We start from the raw sequence: 15,284 nt of genomic DNA on the forward strand, positions 1-15,284 counted from the left end.
ATTGTGAAATGATGAGTCTAACCTTTATCAAGTAGTTTTATACAAATTGTACATCAAAAATGGTAAAAATCTTACTTGATCACTAATATTAGAGCATAGCTTTTACGACCTACACCATATCGCTGCCCTTATAAAATATTTATATTTCTTTAGTAAATGGCGGAGCAAGGAAACAGTGGTATCATCCTACAAGGCAATTAAAAATTAAACTGCCAGTTCTGCTCCACACCGCAATAAAAATCTCCTAAAATCATGACAAACCAGCCCAATTTTGTATACTAGCCACAACACATTCACTCAGGCAACAGAGCCTATTTAAGTGTTTATTTAAGCAACTATTGGTTTATTTACTTGTACTTTGAAATAAAATTGGTCTTGAGAGTTTGACTGTGGTTCTTTGGGTTTTGTAAGTCCGCAGTGAGGTGAGCTGAGTTTGAAAGGCTCAATTTCCAGGCAACTGTTGCCTATCAACTATGTGCAGTTTGCTGAAAAACAAAATCTCTCCCCCTTCTTCAAATACAGGTCAGATTGCTTTAATGGAAGTAAACAATTACAAATGTCACAATGCCAGAGAAATTGCCATCTCTGAAACATCTTCTTGACCTCACATAGCCACATATTTCTACAAATAGGTTTGCACAAGTTTGAACAGTGTAAATGATACCATGTAATAACACCATGGTACTGCTGTGAGTGAAGTTGGCCATTGAAGAAGAACCTCGTCATCCCAACCATATACAAGTGTACAGTGGAACAAAACAGCATAGCTTCAGGGCACTAGTGCAACATACAGACAGGGCTGGCGTCTACAGGACCACACAGCACATGTCTAAGACATGTTCTACATATAGAGCAAGAAAAAAAGGCCGTCCAATGCAATACTAAATCACAGCACAGTGATTACGCAAATTTCTTGCACAGCAAAGTCGAGAAGTAGTCAGATTCCTCCGTTTCCATTGGGAGATTTCTCAAACATTGTCATAGAATTAGCAGAAAGAGCTCTTTTGACTGTCCTGATGAAACATTTCCACTGTATCAAAGCAATCGGCATGAGGGACAAGATTATATATGAATTTAAGATCATTTTAGGCCATGTAAATGCAGCTTCTGTTACCTGGTGAATGCTTAAAAATTCTGAGTTGTTAAATTTAGTTAATGTGTTAAAACATTGACTGCATTGAATATGTTTGGCAATGTTGATTTAACAAAACAACAAAAACTGCACTTGTAGACCTAAAATGAATCAGTGAATATAGCGCAAAAACAATCTGGCTCACAAAGCATGTGTCAAGACATCGTTCTGCACCACTGCCTTGTTTATATAAATGAATGTAGTTTCTGCGATCGATTACAGTTCTGTATAATCCAATGAATCGGCCTTTGGCAGAGACGTCGGATAGCACTGTAAGTGGCATATAAAGATTTTTTTTTTGGTGTTTACACCTGACTCAAAAAGCCTGTTATGTTCCCATTTGTTTTGACCTGTATTTCTCCTTCACTTCTAAAGATAATAGAACACTCTGGCTTTAAGCAGAAAACACAACCTTTCAGTAAGGATTCGTGGCAATGAACACTTGTACACAAGGTTAAAGAAAAGTGCAGTCAGGACACATCAACAGTGCCTCCAGCTCTTGTAGAGTAAGCCTCTTTAAGTGGTTGGAGCAATAGGGGATCACTGACCAGTTTGTGTACCATTTATTGTATATTCTTTGTATTCTCTTGACTTAAGTCAAACCAGGCTGTGGCAAGGAAATGAGTAGACATGTTTAAAATCACTATTAATGTTGTCTTATTTACATAAAATTCTTATTCACATACAAGTTAAATAGGGCAATGATGAAAAAGGTATCTATTAATGCATTTAAAAATTTGTTAATATACAAATGTTCCTGACCTTACTAAAATACGTTTTCGCCTACATTAAGATTGACTTCCAGAGATTTTTTATTTTCAGTATATTTTCACAATATATTTTTATTGCGACAGCAGCCTTTGCGTTACTGTAATGCAAAAGGCGAACAAAATGCAGTTGAGTCCTCTAACCAGTCATTTTACCATGTGCTGTGTGCATCTTGACAACCACAGTTGCACATGGGTTTCTGTGTGTTTTGATGAACGATATTCATGTAATACAACAAGAATAAATAATTGAGTAAGGTTAATGCAGGCCAACCTTCAACCATCGCATTGAGATTGTAGTATGTTGCAGGTAAGGCTACAAGAATATGAACAAAAATGTATTATTGTAAATGGTGTTATAAAAAATTGCCAGGGAGGATTTTTTTTTATTGTGTCATGTTATGAGCCTTATATTAATATGCGCATAAATTCTGAAAGATTTCAGTACGCTGTGTACTCCTGGTCAGGTGTGTTGCAGCTTCTGTTTTGTTGCATCATTAGAAGAAATCATTTGTGGCACAGACAGAATTTTGAACGATGGTGCAGGCAAAGAAAGATGAACTCAAGAAAGCAAGACCCGCAATAGTCACAGTGTGTTGCAATGGACAATATGCAAAGAGTAGGAGTTTTACATCAGCACAACAGTTAAATAAAAAGCTCCAGAGTTTTAACATCTTTTAAAATGAAAAGATATCTTTTTCTTTAATTCTGTATCTTTCTGTGTTCTGTCATACTATTGATTTAGCCTGTTGCCATCTGACATTTGTCTTTTTGGGACTACATAATACAAGAATTTCAACTAAGAGTAAAAGGAATAGTAATATATAGTAATAGAAACAGTATCACAGTAGTCACAATTTAATATTTTAAATAATACATGTTCAAATTCAGGTTTCATGTGCCATTTATTTAAATTTATTTCTCACTGAAACAGGAACAGAGTTATTAGATTAGCCATATTAGTCAAGACAGCAATCGATTAACGGTTTATAGACGTAACCATTAGTCCCAGCCCTTTGTATGAAGCTCAACACTTTTGACATCTGAATATCAGTGTTTTCTCTGTAGTCAGCAGCCCTGTTCCACACACACAGTGTACCTATGTGCTTTAAGCTGCTAGGTTTATAAAGCAGCAAACATTTTCTTGGAGCTTTCTTGATGTCCTTTGTCTTTTGGACCATGTTGGTTAAGGCACAATGCTTTGTTTACTGACACGAAAAGCCTCTGTAGGAATTCAGTTGACTAGGCTTCTTTCACACTTGGCCTCTCACCAGAATGAGCTTTGGAGCCAGCAGGGCAAGCATGAAGCCTCTGGCTGTAGACTGTGTTGTTAAAGTAAGATCGTGTAAGTTCACTTTAGCTGACCGACCGGCAGTCACGGCAGCTCAGAATTACAAGCTACTTTGCATGCTTTACTGAAGCACACGCAGAACGTCACACCAATGTTGAAGAAGCACACACTGCAGTGTGGGTAGAGTTTATTTTAATAATCAGTCTATACGCATATCACAAAGACCCACACTAATGCTAACGTCATTTTTAGTGAGAATTATTTCTGTCAGAGGTGAGAAAGTGTACAAATAAGCCTTTGTATAAACACATTCAAATCAGTCACATATGAGGTGTGTTTTTTTTCCTGGAGGGTAAATGTAAACAGAACAATCTAACGATAGATCTTTTAGCTTCTTATTTGAACATTGATGTGCTTTTTCAGCAAATAATCACATTCCAATCCATTGTATGTTTGGGCTCTTATTTTATGTTTACTGTAGTTTGTACCTGTTAGTTTCAGAGATTCCTGGCTGTTTTTCACATCTAACTTTAGCGAACGAGAGGAAACAAGCCTTTCCAGTTGAGCTGGGCGTGAAGTTGACCGGGAGGGAGTGCCGAGGCTTTCATAGCACATGACGTCATGTAAGGGTTTGTGTGTGTGTGTCTGTACGTAACACAGAGATGAGTCAAAGCTTGTGTTTCTTGTGTTGATATCACTGCTTCAGTAGCTCTTGTTTGAATACTAGGCATGTTAGCTGAGTAATGTGTAACTCATTTGTAATGGACTTTTCCTAAAGCCCTGCTGTGTTGGATTTTTCAGTGTCTTTTTCCTTTTTTGTCATATACTTTTTGTTTTTCTTTCTATTCCAACAATACAGTATCCATATGGGTGCATTGAAAATAGCTGTGTGTGTGTGAGTAGATGATCACAGTAAGATTAGGTTGACTCCACTACCTGTCATCAAGGTCTTTGAAACAGTCTTGTGACAGCATCAGCCTATTTGTCTGTGTAGTAGCAGCTTGAACTGGCTTCAAACTCTCTTTCTCTCTTTCTCTCTCTCTCTCTCTCTCTCTCTCTCTCTCTCTCTCTCTCTCTCTCTCTCTCTCTCTCTCTCTGTCTCTCTGTCTCTCTCTCTCTCTGTCTCTCTGTCTCTCTCTCTCTCTCTCTCTCTCTCTCTCTCTGTCTCTCTGTCTCTCTGTCTCTCTGTCTCTCTCTCTCTCTCTCTCTCTCTCTCTCTCTCTCTCTCTCTCTCTCTCTCTCTCTCTCTCTCTCTCTCTCATATGCGCTTACGTTTCTTCACCTGTCTTAGGATATGCTAAAGTTTCGTCATGGGCTGTGGTATATAATCTGATCATTACTGCATCATAAATGCGTCTATACATGAATATGTATTTACTAATTCGGTTATACAGTTGAGCATTATTTATATGTTACATCATAGACATGACCTTAGTATATTTTTCCTAATTTAGTTCTACTTCAGGCTTATTCATACATTATTACATCATAAACATGTCCTTAATGTTTTTTTTTAAATTAGTTTAATATCACAGTTCAGGTTTATTTATACATCATAAACATGTCCATAAGATTTAGTTATTAATTCAGTTTATTTATACATTATTACATCATAAACATGTCTTTAATGTGTATTTGCTAACTTAGTTTAATGATTATAATCTAAGTGTATGTACATTGCTTCCTGTGTAAGGCACTGTTACAGTGCATTTTTGCAGCAAGAAATGTATTTATTATTTTTTTTACTGAAAAGAGGAGAAATGCTGTTCATGCCTTTTGTACTAAGGCCTGACCCATATGAACATTTTGTCATTTATAGTAAGACCGATTTTAAGAACCTAAAACTTGCCTAATACCATTTTATACATGCCAGAAAATTCCAGCAGTTTTAGTTAACTTAGTGATAATTATCATTTTTGTCACAGTTATTATAGTTATAATAGTACCTAGGCTCATGGTAACAATCCCTGCTTACAGTAAAGACTCATTTATCACTAAATAAACCTTGTTTATTTGTTTCTTTAATACAAACCATTGCAAGACACTAGTGTTCCTGTGTCTCCGGGTCTTGGGCAAAACACTGTTATGTTCTGTCAGTTCTCATACAGCTGGTAACCAAGCGAAAGTCTCTCCGACAAAAAGGCATCAGATGGCCAAATTGAAGATGATAATATACTACTATCACAACTTTTACTGAACCGCAAACTATTCTAGCATTCTTTTATTTGACCTTCGACTTGCAAGCTGTGACTGTGTTTGCTCCCCCCTCACAGTTCTGGTTTAGTCATTTACTGCAGCTAGTTTCCACAGAGCTACCCAAGTACGAGGATTCTGTTTGCCTCACAAGCGTAAATGTAGCAGGCCCTGCAGCAATAATTGCAAATGAAAACACCATTTCCATACAACGTTCGCTAAGAATGGATCAGTGCTGTATCAGGATGTTCGAGTTTTTAGCCACAATTAGCGAGTTATTATGGAGCCATAATGTAGCTTAATTTGGTGACCCACTGCCACTCAGTCATGACACTAAAGATGGCTCAACATACACTTTAACACACTTAGCTGTTTTATTGGTCCCAAAATGTTGCATGTCATTGATATCAGTGTTATTTGTTAGCTGTTGACAGTTTACTGAAAGAGGATGAGACCGAGAGAGAAGGGAGTGTTGTGGGCAGCGAGAGAGAGAGAGAGAGGGTGAGAGGGGTGCTGAGAACAGAAAGAAGGTCCAACTGCTGTCTATTTGTGTCCTTGGCTGTCACCACGCTCAGTTGGAAACAGAGACAGTGTGAAATTTATACCCTAAACATATTACCTGCGAAACCCTGGAATATATTTCTTTCTCAGTCCCCTCAACTCTACATCTATCCATTTGTCCGTCTAAGGGTCAGTGATATGGAAAAAAATACATCATCGTTGTACTGGGAGACTTTATGATAAATTATGTTTATCGTTTTTCTGTTGTTTGCATTAGAACAGACTAAATGCAGCAGCAGATCAATAGTGCCACATTTGCAAAAGGCTATGAACAAGTGTGAGAACAATGATTTTTAGTTTGGAATTAAAATGCACTAGGAAAGATTAGGAGAAGCTGTTGAAAATTGGTGAAACATGCTTTAAAGAGATAATGGCACAGTGTAGATGTCCACTCAGCTACTTGTTACTGTGCAGTTTATACAGTTAGTTTATGCTTGCTGCTGCTGTTGCTTTTGTTGTTGTTGTTGTTGTTGTTTACAAGTTCTCTGTTGGTGTTTATGGTACACATGCAGTTGTTCTAGGTCCTAGCACTGATGATACCCATGATGAAGTGTAACATGCCATATTGCCCATCCCCACCTACCTCCATTCTTTTGATTTTTCCGTTTCACTCTTTATTTATGTCCCCCTTTCATGGACTTGACATGACCTATGTTTTGCAAATCTGTGGACACATTGCTGTAATTGTCTTTTTAATGCTTTATTAGTAGCATGTACCATAGATGAGATGCTGACATGCTGTTTAGTGCAGCGTGTCCTGATTCTTAGGGTGTTTTCACACCTGCCTTTGGTGTGGACCAATCAAACTTTTGGTCTACACGTAATTAAACACAAGAGCATGCTTTACTGTACTTTTAGCAGCACGTCAGCACAGTACATAGGGCTGGTCAGTACAGTCCAAAATGCACCAGATATGCAATTTTTAGTCCCTGGTTTTTAGTCAAAAATTGACATTTTTAGTCACTGGTTACTTTAAATTTGTTTTAAAGCTACAGTCACAAGACATAAGTAGAAAATGATGATGAGGAGAATGTATTTAGATGTATTTATTAGAATTTTTTAAATATCTGATAAAACATTATACATCTGATAAAGCAATAAACCATCTGAAACAACATTATACGGTCAACTCCAGAATTATTGGCACCCTTCATGACTGAGCAAAAATCAACATATTAAATTAACCACTCATTCATTTATTCATTCATTCATTCATTCATTCATTCTAACCCACTTATCCTTCTTGGTCATTGCGGGGAAGGTGTGCTGAAGCCTTTGGACCCTGGACACGGTGGACAGATTGCCAGTCCATCACAGGGCAATCACACATTCAAAGAGTGATACTTTGAGTTTTTAAAAATGGGTAAACTGCATATTTTTTATTTTGGAACAAAGAAAAGTTTTCCTTACTTATTTATTTATTTTTTTAATGTACTGGCTCCTTCAATGTAATAATTGCTGAAGGCTCCCCTGACGAGAAAAACAGCGCTGATCTGCTTTCTGTAATGTTTAACAAGGTTGGAGAACACTTGTTGTAGGATCTTGGACCACTCCTCCATGCAAAACATTTCCATTTCCTTGATATTCTTGGACCTTTGTTTGTGCATTGCCCTCTGTAGTACATAGGTTTTCAGTTGGGTTCAAATCTGGAGACTGAGGGGGCCATTGCAAAGCTTTGATTTTGTGCTGCCGCAACCATTTTTGTGTGGATTTTGATGTGTGTTTAGGGCCAGTATCTTGCTCAAAGGTCCACCCACGGCTAAATTTCAGCCTTCTGGCAGAGGCAGACAGATTTTGGGCTAGAATCTCCTGATATTTACTGGAATTCATTATGCTGTTGATTTTTACAAGATCCCCTGCAGCACTAGCAGCAGAAATGCCCCAAAGCGTTAATGATCCATCACCGTATTTGACAGAGGTGCTTTTTGTTGTATGCAGTCCTTTTTCCACCGAACATGATGGTTGTGTACACAGCCAAAAAGTTTGAATTTTTCTCTCATCTCACCATCACACGATTCTGTTTGTAGTGCCAGTGACATTTTGCAAAGTTTAGGCACAACATTTTGTGGCTTGCTCTTGGGAAAGACTTATTTTATGGAGCTTATCCAAAAAGCTTCTGGTCATGGAGATGGTGACTGACACTGGATTTTGAAATGCGCAATCAGCAATATTCCACTTAAAAAGATGATCTGTATGTTTCTCTTTGCCTCTCTTTCAGTCCTCCTCACTGTATGTGAAACAGTGTGCTCATCTGTCCTTTTCCTGGTAAATTCTCAACTGTTCCATGCTTTTCAACCTTTTATTATCACACTGTTTGGACTTAATGGTACTTTCAGGTAACTGCTTATTTCTAGTAACCATTTTCTGATCTGTGCAGGTCCACAAACGTCTCTTACATGAGTTGGAAGCTATTTGATGGGTGGATCACAAAGAGATTTTTAATAATCATAGTCTTGTGTATATACTCCAGAGAAACAGACAACGGTATTAGACAAAAATGGAGTTTCTAGAGACTAGGATAAAAAAGGGAGCATTTTTTCCACCCTGAGATTTCTTTACATTTCTTTGGTTTTATTTAAGATATTGTTTAGTGGTGCTAATCATTTGCTGTGTATGCTTTTGAAAGAATACACTGTTGATAAAATAAAACAATTCTTGCAGGAATGAGTCTCGTTTAGATAAATGATAAGAAATTTCACCATATTTTTAACGGGTAACTTGAATCATTGTATGTGTTGTTTATTTTATATAATTGCTTTGCTCAGTTTTTGAAGGGGGGGGGGGGTGGCAGTAATTCTGGGCTTGACTTTATAAGGGTATTTTCATTATATGTAATAAACATTAGACATACAAAAACGTGAACGTGAGTTTTTGTGAATTTGACTTCATACACATGCCCCTCCTTCTGCCGTGCCGTGGCTGTTTTGATTGTTGTGAAGTTTTGCTCAGAGCAGGGAGTGCATGACGTGACCCGAGCGTGACGGTGTAGTGGGAGTTTGTGAAAGAAAAGCTGGTCTGCGGATCTGAAAATGTGAAATGAGAGCTTATTTGACTCTACTGCATTGACGCCATTTCAAAGTGTCCACGATAGTGTTACACCAAATACACAGAGCACAGAGCTAATTGGTTGGTTGTGTGTGTATGAGAGAGAGAGATGACTGAAGTTTGTGCTTGTGTGTATGTGGGTGTCAGATAAGCTAATAAAGTTGTGTGTTCTGAACCTGCCAGCGTTTGCCCATCACATTGTGATTATGGCCACTTTGACTTAATGGTGAAGGGAGAGAGTGAGTGATCCTTTAGTAAGGTAAGTAAAAGTGAATGCGTTGAGAGGACTGCTGCAGCGATGGATCTCCATGGCAACGCAGCAATCACGACCTAGAGTGTTTTCCTTTTTTTGTAAAGAAATGGAGTGTGTGTGTGTGTGTGTGTGTGTGTGTGTGTGTGTGTGTGTTTTAAGAGAGTGAAGGGAGTTGTGTTGTGCAGCTGTTTGTAAGTATATCAGGTTTCTAGGCACTTTTGGTGCACACACCCCGTCTCAGATTTGTGAAGAAACTGCTGTGGAAGCTGAAAAGGTCAGGGATAATATAATGGCGCTCACGTCAAAACAGGTCCAGCCTGACCCTGCTGTTCTAGTCTGGGATCAACACGAAGAGTGTTTTATCACCACCATCACCTTAGCAACCTTGTATCACCAGGGCTGTGTCTCAGATCCAGTACTGTAGTGTACTAACCACTTTTACTGCAACTGTGCAACTGTTTTGTTTATACTTGGAAATAATGATCTACTACAATGAGAGGTGGGCAATATGAAGGTTATTGTTGTGTCACAGTAGACATGATGGTATCATGGGTTGTGTTTAGGGCCTGAACAGTGTTTTACAAAATGTATGTACTTGATATTCAATATACGTAGGATACAGTAAACATATATATACCTGCATATGATTTTTCTGACATCTCTGCACTTTTAGCTTCAGTTTTTAGAGGCAAGATGACATGGATGTCTAGAATTGATTTATTCTTGACATTTTCCATATATTAATAATGACTATTCTATTATAAGGCCTTGGGTGATTTGAATTTATTTTAAGCCTTCATTTTTGTGGCTCATAAAAAGACAAAGTGTAACTGGAAATATGTAGACCAGTTCACAAATCATTAATATTTGTATTTGTCTCATAAAAAGACCAACTTAAACTGTCGACTGTTATGGAGTCTGTTAATAACAATAAAGGTAGGGTAAGGTATAGTAACTTGTAAATTGTAAATTTATTATTGGATTTCTCTTTTTCTTGCCACAATTAGTCTCTGGTCTCGACTAAAACCATCTGCCATTGTTTAAAAAAATAAAAAATAAAATAAAACATTCCATTGGTTGGATTCATTCAGAGCAGGCCACAAATGCCACAAAGCTCTTCTGATAAAATTTGGAAATGGACCCTTGGATCAATGTTCTAAGCCATTAATCTATACGTCATTTGTGTTTGTGAGTACAAATGAAAATCCTTTATTAAGATTTGAATTTCACGAAAACCTGTTGTGTGTACCGTCTTGCGGAAAGTAAGAACATTCTTCACATTTTTGCCAATTTTTTTTATCAGTTTCGGACATTGAAGCAAACAAGAAATCAGAGGTTGCAGAATCTGTTGATACAGAATATAATTTCAATGAAATTTGATATCATTGATAGCATGACAATGTAAATAGTTATGTAATTATGTAATTGCATTTAAACACTGTAATAAAATGAAAAACTCTTTAAGAGCTTTAATTCTGTTGTCTGAAGTGAATTCGTAAGGAGTATAGCTTGCTTTTAATTCATTCCACTGTACAATTTGAAAAGACCAGGAAATTTGGACTGGAAGTAGTTCAGTTACTTTCAAAGGACACTATGACTTGGTTTTGCTCTTGTTTGAACTCAGTCTTGACTTGATGGTGATTAATCATAGTCTTGGACTTGAACATGGTCTTGACTACAACCCTAATACATAGAAACAAGTAGCTGATTTGATGTCACCCTAATGTGCTATCATCCCATTTTATTACTTTATTTGTCCAATTAGTTTATTTTTGCAAATCATTGAGTAAAAAAAAACTCCCGGTGCTTATGTTTTTCCATTGTTTTTTTTTGTTTTTTTTTTGGCACTGCTGGCTGGTACATTATGTCATAGCATTTTGATTTGAGATTAAACTACAGTATAATAATTCTGACTCTAGAAGTGAAGTACAGATAGTGAAGTGCTTAATACCTGAATTTGTGTCGCAGGACTGGCTCAGTTTGTCTGTTGCCTTTCAGAGTAGTAAGGACCAAGTATCATGGCTGAGCATAGATGAGCAGTGAAGAGAAAGCGTCGACAGCAAAGCACCTCAGTCTCTTCAGTAGTCCGCCTGTGTGCCGCAGAGAAAGGGTAATAAAGTAAAGGGAGAGGGAGTTGTGGCTAACAGGGGAGATTTTAGCACATAAATAAAGAATCAGTTGAGTCAGGATGTATATAGAGTCTTTAAGTGTGAAGAGAAAACAGAAGACAAACCTAAGATATGTCTGTGTGAGAGAGAGAAAGATTGTGCGTGAGTCAGTGTGAGTGTGCTATCGCGATGATGTAATGATAGTTCCACCCATACCACCCTGCTTCTGTATCAGCTGCATGAGGACACACACACACACACACACACACACACACACACACACACACATTATACCAAGGTCTAAAATCCACCTGTGATGAACACTATGCTGTACTGTGTGTGTGTGTGTGTGTGTGTGTGTGTGTGTGTGTGTGTGTGTGTGTGTGTGTGTGTGTGTGTGTGTGTGTGTGTGTGTGTTTTTATGTATTACAAGGGAAAAACCTTTTCATTGTGGTTACTAAATTCAGTTTAGGTTTGGATTATGAGAAGCAAAAAATACAACCAACTTCTAAGACTGAACTTGCGGAGTTGTGGAAAAATATTCCTGAATGCAACCCTCTGGCAAATCATGGAAGCTATAATAAAAGGCAAGAATGGACACAGTTAAATACTGAAAACAAGATTTAATTGTAGAGGCTGCTGTGCAGTTTTGTATTAAACATATGTTTCCTATGTTTTTTTTTTTTTCTTCTATCTCTTCACTTGTCAGTGTTTGGAATCTGTCTTTGAACAAAATGTGAAGTGTATTTGAACTTGAATTTGAATTTGAACTCCTGTTTTTTGCTTTTTGTCTTTGACTTTCACTTTCCTTATGCAGCTGGATTATACAGTAATGAATAACTTGTACTAAATGTCCAGGTTGACTGAAAATAGTGGCCTTTGTCCCATCTGTATTATATATAAGTACCTATACGTAATAATTTTTGTATATTAATGGCTGATTTGACAGAAATGAAGGGTGAGCTTTATATATGGAACCTGTTTTAACATATTTAATGCAAAAAAGTCATATTAATGACCCTACATCCTGATGTTGTGTAAGTGTGTGTGTTGCTCTTTAAAGTCACAGCTCTATCCTCAGTAGCTGTCAGCACTGTGTCAGCGTCTCCTCTTTCCACACCCTGACTTTTGCTACTGCTCTTGTCTTAGTCTGTGAGTCTACACACACGCACACTCTGAGTTGGGGTCTCATGTTTTTTGGCTGGCTTTTCCTGCACTTCTGAGATGTTGTGTCTGTTCTTTTAAATTGGCATTGTGTGAATTAGTTTAGAAGTAAGTAGTGTGTGTTTGAGTGTGTGCCACATGTGCCATGACGTCAGGATGTTAATTGTACTCCTCTGAACTTTGATCGAGTTAGACCGAGCAGTCTTAGTGTGCAGTGTGTCTGTCTTTGCTCTTTGCACAGTGAACACCTCACTCAATTTATAATTACTGAGCGTCACCAAAACCTTCATCCATTTCATTCAGATATAAAGGAGAAAGACTTGTCTTTCACCTCAGATGGAGGGTGTGTGTGTGTGTGTGTGTGTGTGTGTGTGTTAATCAGCAGTGAGTAATTAGCAGTTTGTATGAATGTAATGCATAATTTGAATTCCCCAACTGACCTGCTGATAAACGGATGTGTTTATATGTATTTTGCCAAATAATGTTAATGTTTTATTAAAATTACATCTTTTTCTTGTTTTATCTTTTCATGTAAAGTATAAATAAATGTTTATTGTTGCGTTACATCCATTATTATTGTTTACTGCCTTGATTTAAATAAAAACAACCCTCGATTCATCATGAAAATAATCAGTAGATCACACTTTGACTGATAAAGTATTGCCATTTGTGTTTGATGGCATAGTGATTTCTGTTATTGTGTAAGGAACACTGTCAGAAAAGGCTGCTGTATGGGGAGGTTATTGTCCATCAAGATACAAACAGTGTAAATGTATCCTGTATGGTTATTAACACAAATTCAACATGTAAACATGATCTGACAAACCCAAAAAATGCTGAGATTTAATCCAGTTTGTCTCACGAACCACTTTTATGCACATAGAAACGCATAAATAGGAATATAAGTCACAAATCAGTCAAACTTTATTTTTATTCGGTTTAAACAAGTGAATGACCGTAAGTGAAGCAGTTACCGATTGAACAGCGCTTTTAGTGAGCTCATGCTGTAGCGTAAAAACACTTGCCTCCAACAACAAAAGAAGCCTTGTGCTTATTTTATACAGTGATAAACACAGCAGCAATAAAAATCTCCGGTTTTAAATGCTGAAATTACTAAAATGATTTTGCTCTCACCAGTGGGGACGTGCACAAAGCATAGTGCCTTGGCCGATTTAATGAAGTGGCTGTTTTTTTCTGCGTAGGCCTGTTGTGTTCATATGGTCAAGAGAAAGTATTATGTTTAGTTTAAATTTCAATTAAATCTAAATGAATTTCACACATTAACTTGTGATTTTTTCCTTTTTTTTAGACTAAGTTCTCTATTCTTCGCTAGGAAACCAGCAAATAAGAACTCTCTGTATTTTTTGTGTGTGTGCGAGTATTTGAGTGGTTCACGTTCAGCAGATGGGCCTAGCGGCTCTAATCTGTAAGTTTAGCTTTTTTTTTAATGTCGTAAATTGGGGGGATTGGAACTGGGATTTGTGTTTGGAGCTTTTAGGTAATTTGACTGGATTAGGGAGCTTTTTAGAGTTGGGGATGGCCCTAAATCTAGTCAATGCTTATGGGATTATCATATTTCATTCAGCAGTACAAGCTGCTGGTGCTCTGCTTTCATTCTGTAGTTTCCATTTGTCCTACTGTCACTAATTTATTATGCTGTATTCGCATGTTAAAAACTCTTTGTACATCTGTAAATTTTGAAGCACATCATGTTTGGCCATGTTTCATAGGCTAAGCTCCTGGATTCAATATGCCAGTGTTATTTCTAGCCACCACTGAGTCGCTGTGATGGTGCAGTTAAATTTGAAACCGGACAAGTTGTTTTGTAACTTCCTGGTTCACTTCAGAGTCTGCTTTGATACACGTGTAACAGTATTTAGTTGGGAAAGAATCTGTAGCTAAATTTCAGTGTTTCTGCCTTCACAAGCCTTTTTTTAACATTTTGGAAAACCTCAGTGTTAAACTGCTGAAAATCGAGCCTTTTGCACTTTATAATAAATGTTTAGCTGGCACTGTTCTAGTGAAAGGTTACACTAAACTTCAACAGGCCCAAGTTTCTAGTACTATTATTACTCTATACAGTATTGTATGCACATTGTCGTTATCAAATATAGACTGCTTTGTGTGCATATGTTTGTTTGTATACATTTTCACTAACATAATGTTCTGACTTTGTTGGAAAACATTATTATTGCTGTCCATTAAAAAAAAATAAAAAAAACTCCACAACACCAAATTACATATTAACTACAGTAAGTTAATGTGAAGTGATATATTGCAAATATACATTTTGAAACTATTGTCTGCAACACATTCCAGACGAGGCAATTGACAATTAGGAACATTGTGAAATCCTACCACTCCCCCCCACCTCCCCTCCCAGAAAAACCCCATCTTAAACAGGTGCTGCCGTAGTGCTTGAAACGCCTAGTCCTTTATGAGCAAGGACAGGTCGAAGCTTACTTTAGTATTACTTTACCTATTACTTTATGGTAAAAGGAACTCACCACTCTTTACTTTTAATCTACAACCTGGATGCATCTGTGCCATTTGGAAAGTTCAGTAGAAAACCCAATAGTCCTTTATTTAAAAAGAAAGAGGAAATTACAGTAAACATAATTTAAAGATGTCACTAGGCCTGTTGTTGCTCTGAACACACGGCCAGTAATGCTTAATAAACTGTAAACAACTAGGGAAAGTCCAAAAACTGCCGACTGCCACAAATCCTGAACAAACATTGCATCAAGCCTGTTTAGGTGACTTTGAGGCT

General features: G+C 37.3%; 1 protein-coding gene across 9 annotated transcripts in view; it reads left to right on the plus strand.

Annotated features, from left to right (window-relative positions):
• The window catches only part of mark2b (MAP/microtubule affinity-regulating kinase 2b), a 56,289-nt gene that overhangs the window by 5,844 nt on the left and 35,161 nt on the right, over positions 1-15,284 (plus strand). The gene's annotated exons all lie outside the window — the stretch shown is intronic.

The sequence above is a fragment of the Pygocentrus nattereri genome, chromosome 2, assembly GCF_015220715.1.
Source record: "Pygocentrus nattereri isolate fPygNat1 chromosome 2, fPygNat1.pri, whole genome shotgun sequence".
Taxonomy (NCBI): domain Eukaryota; kingdom Metazoa; phylum Chordata; class Actinopteri; order Characiformes; family Serrasalmidae; genus Pygocentrus; species Pygocentrus nattereri.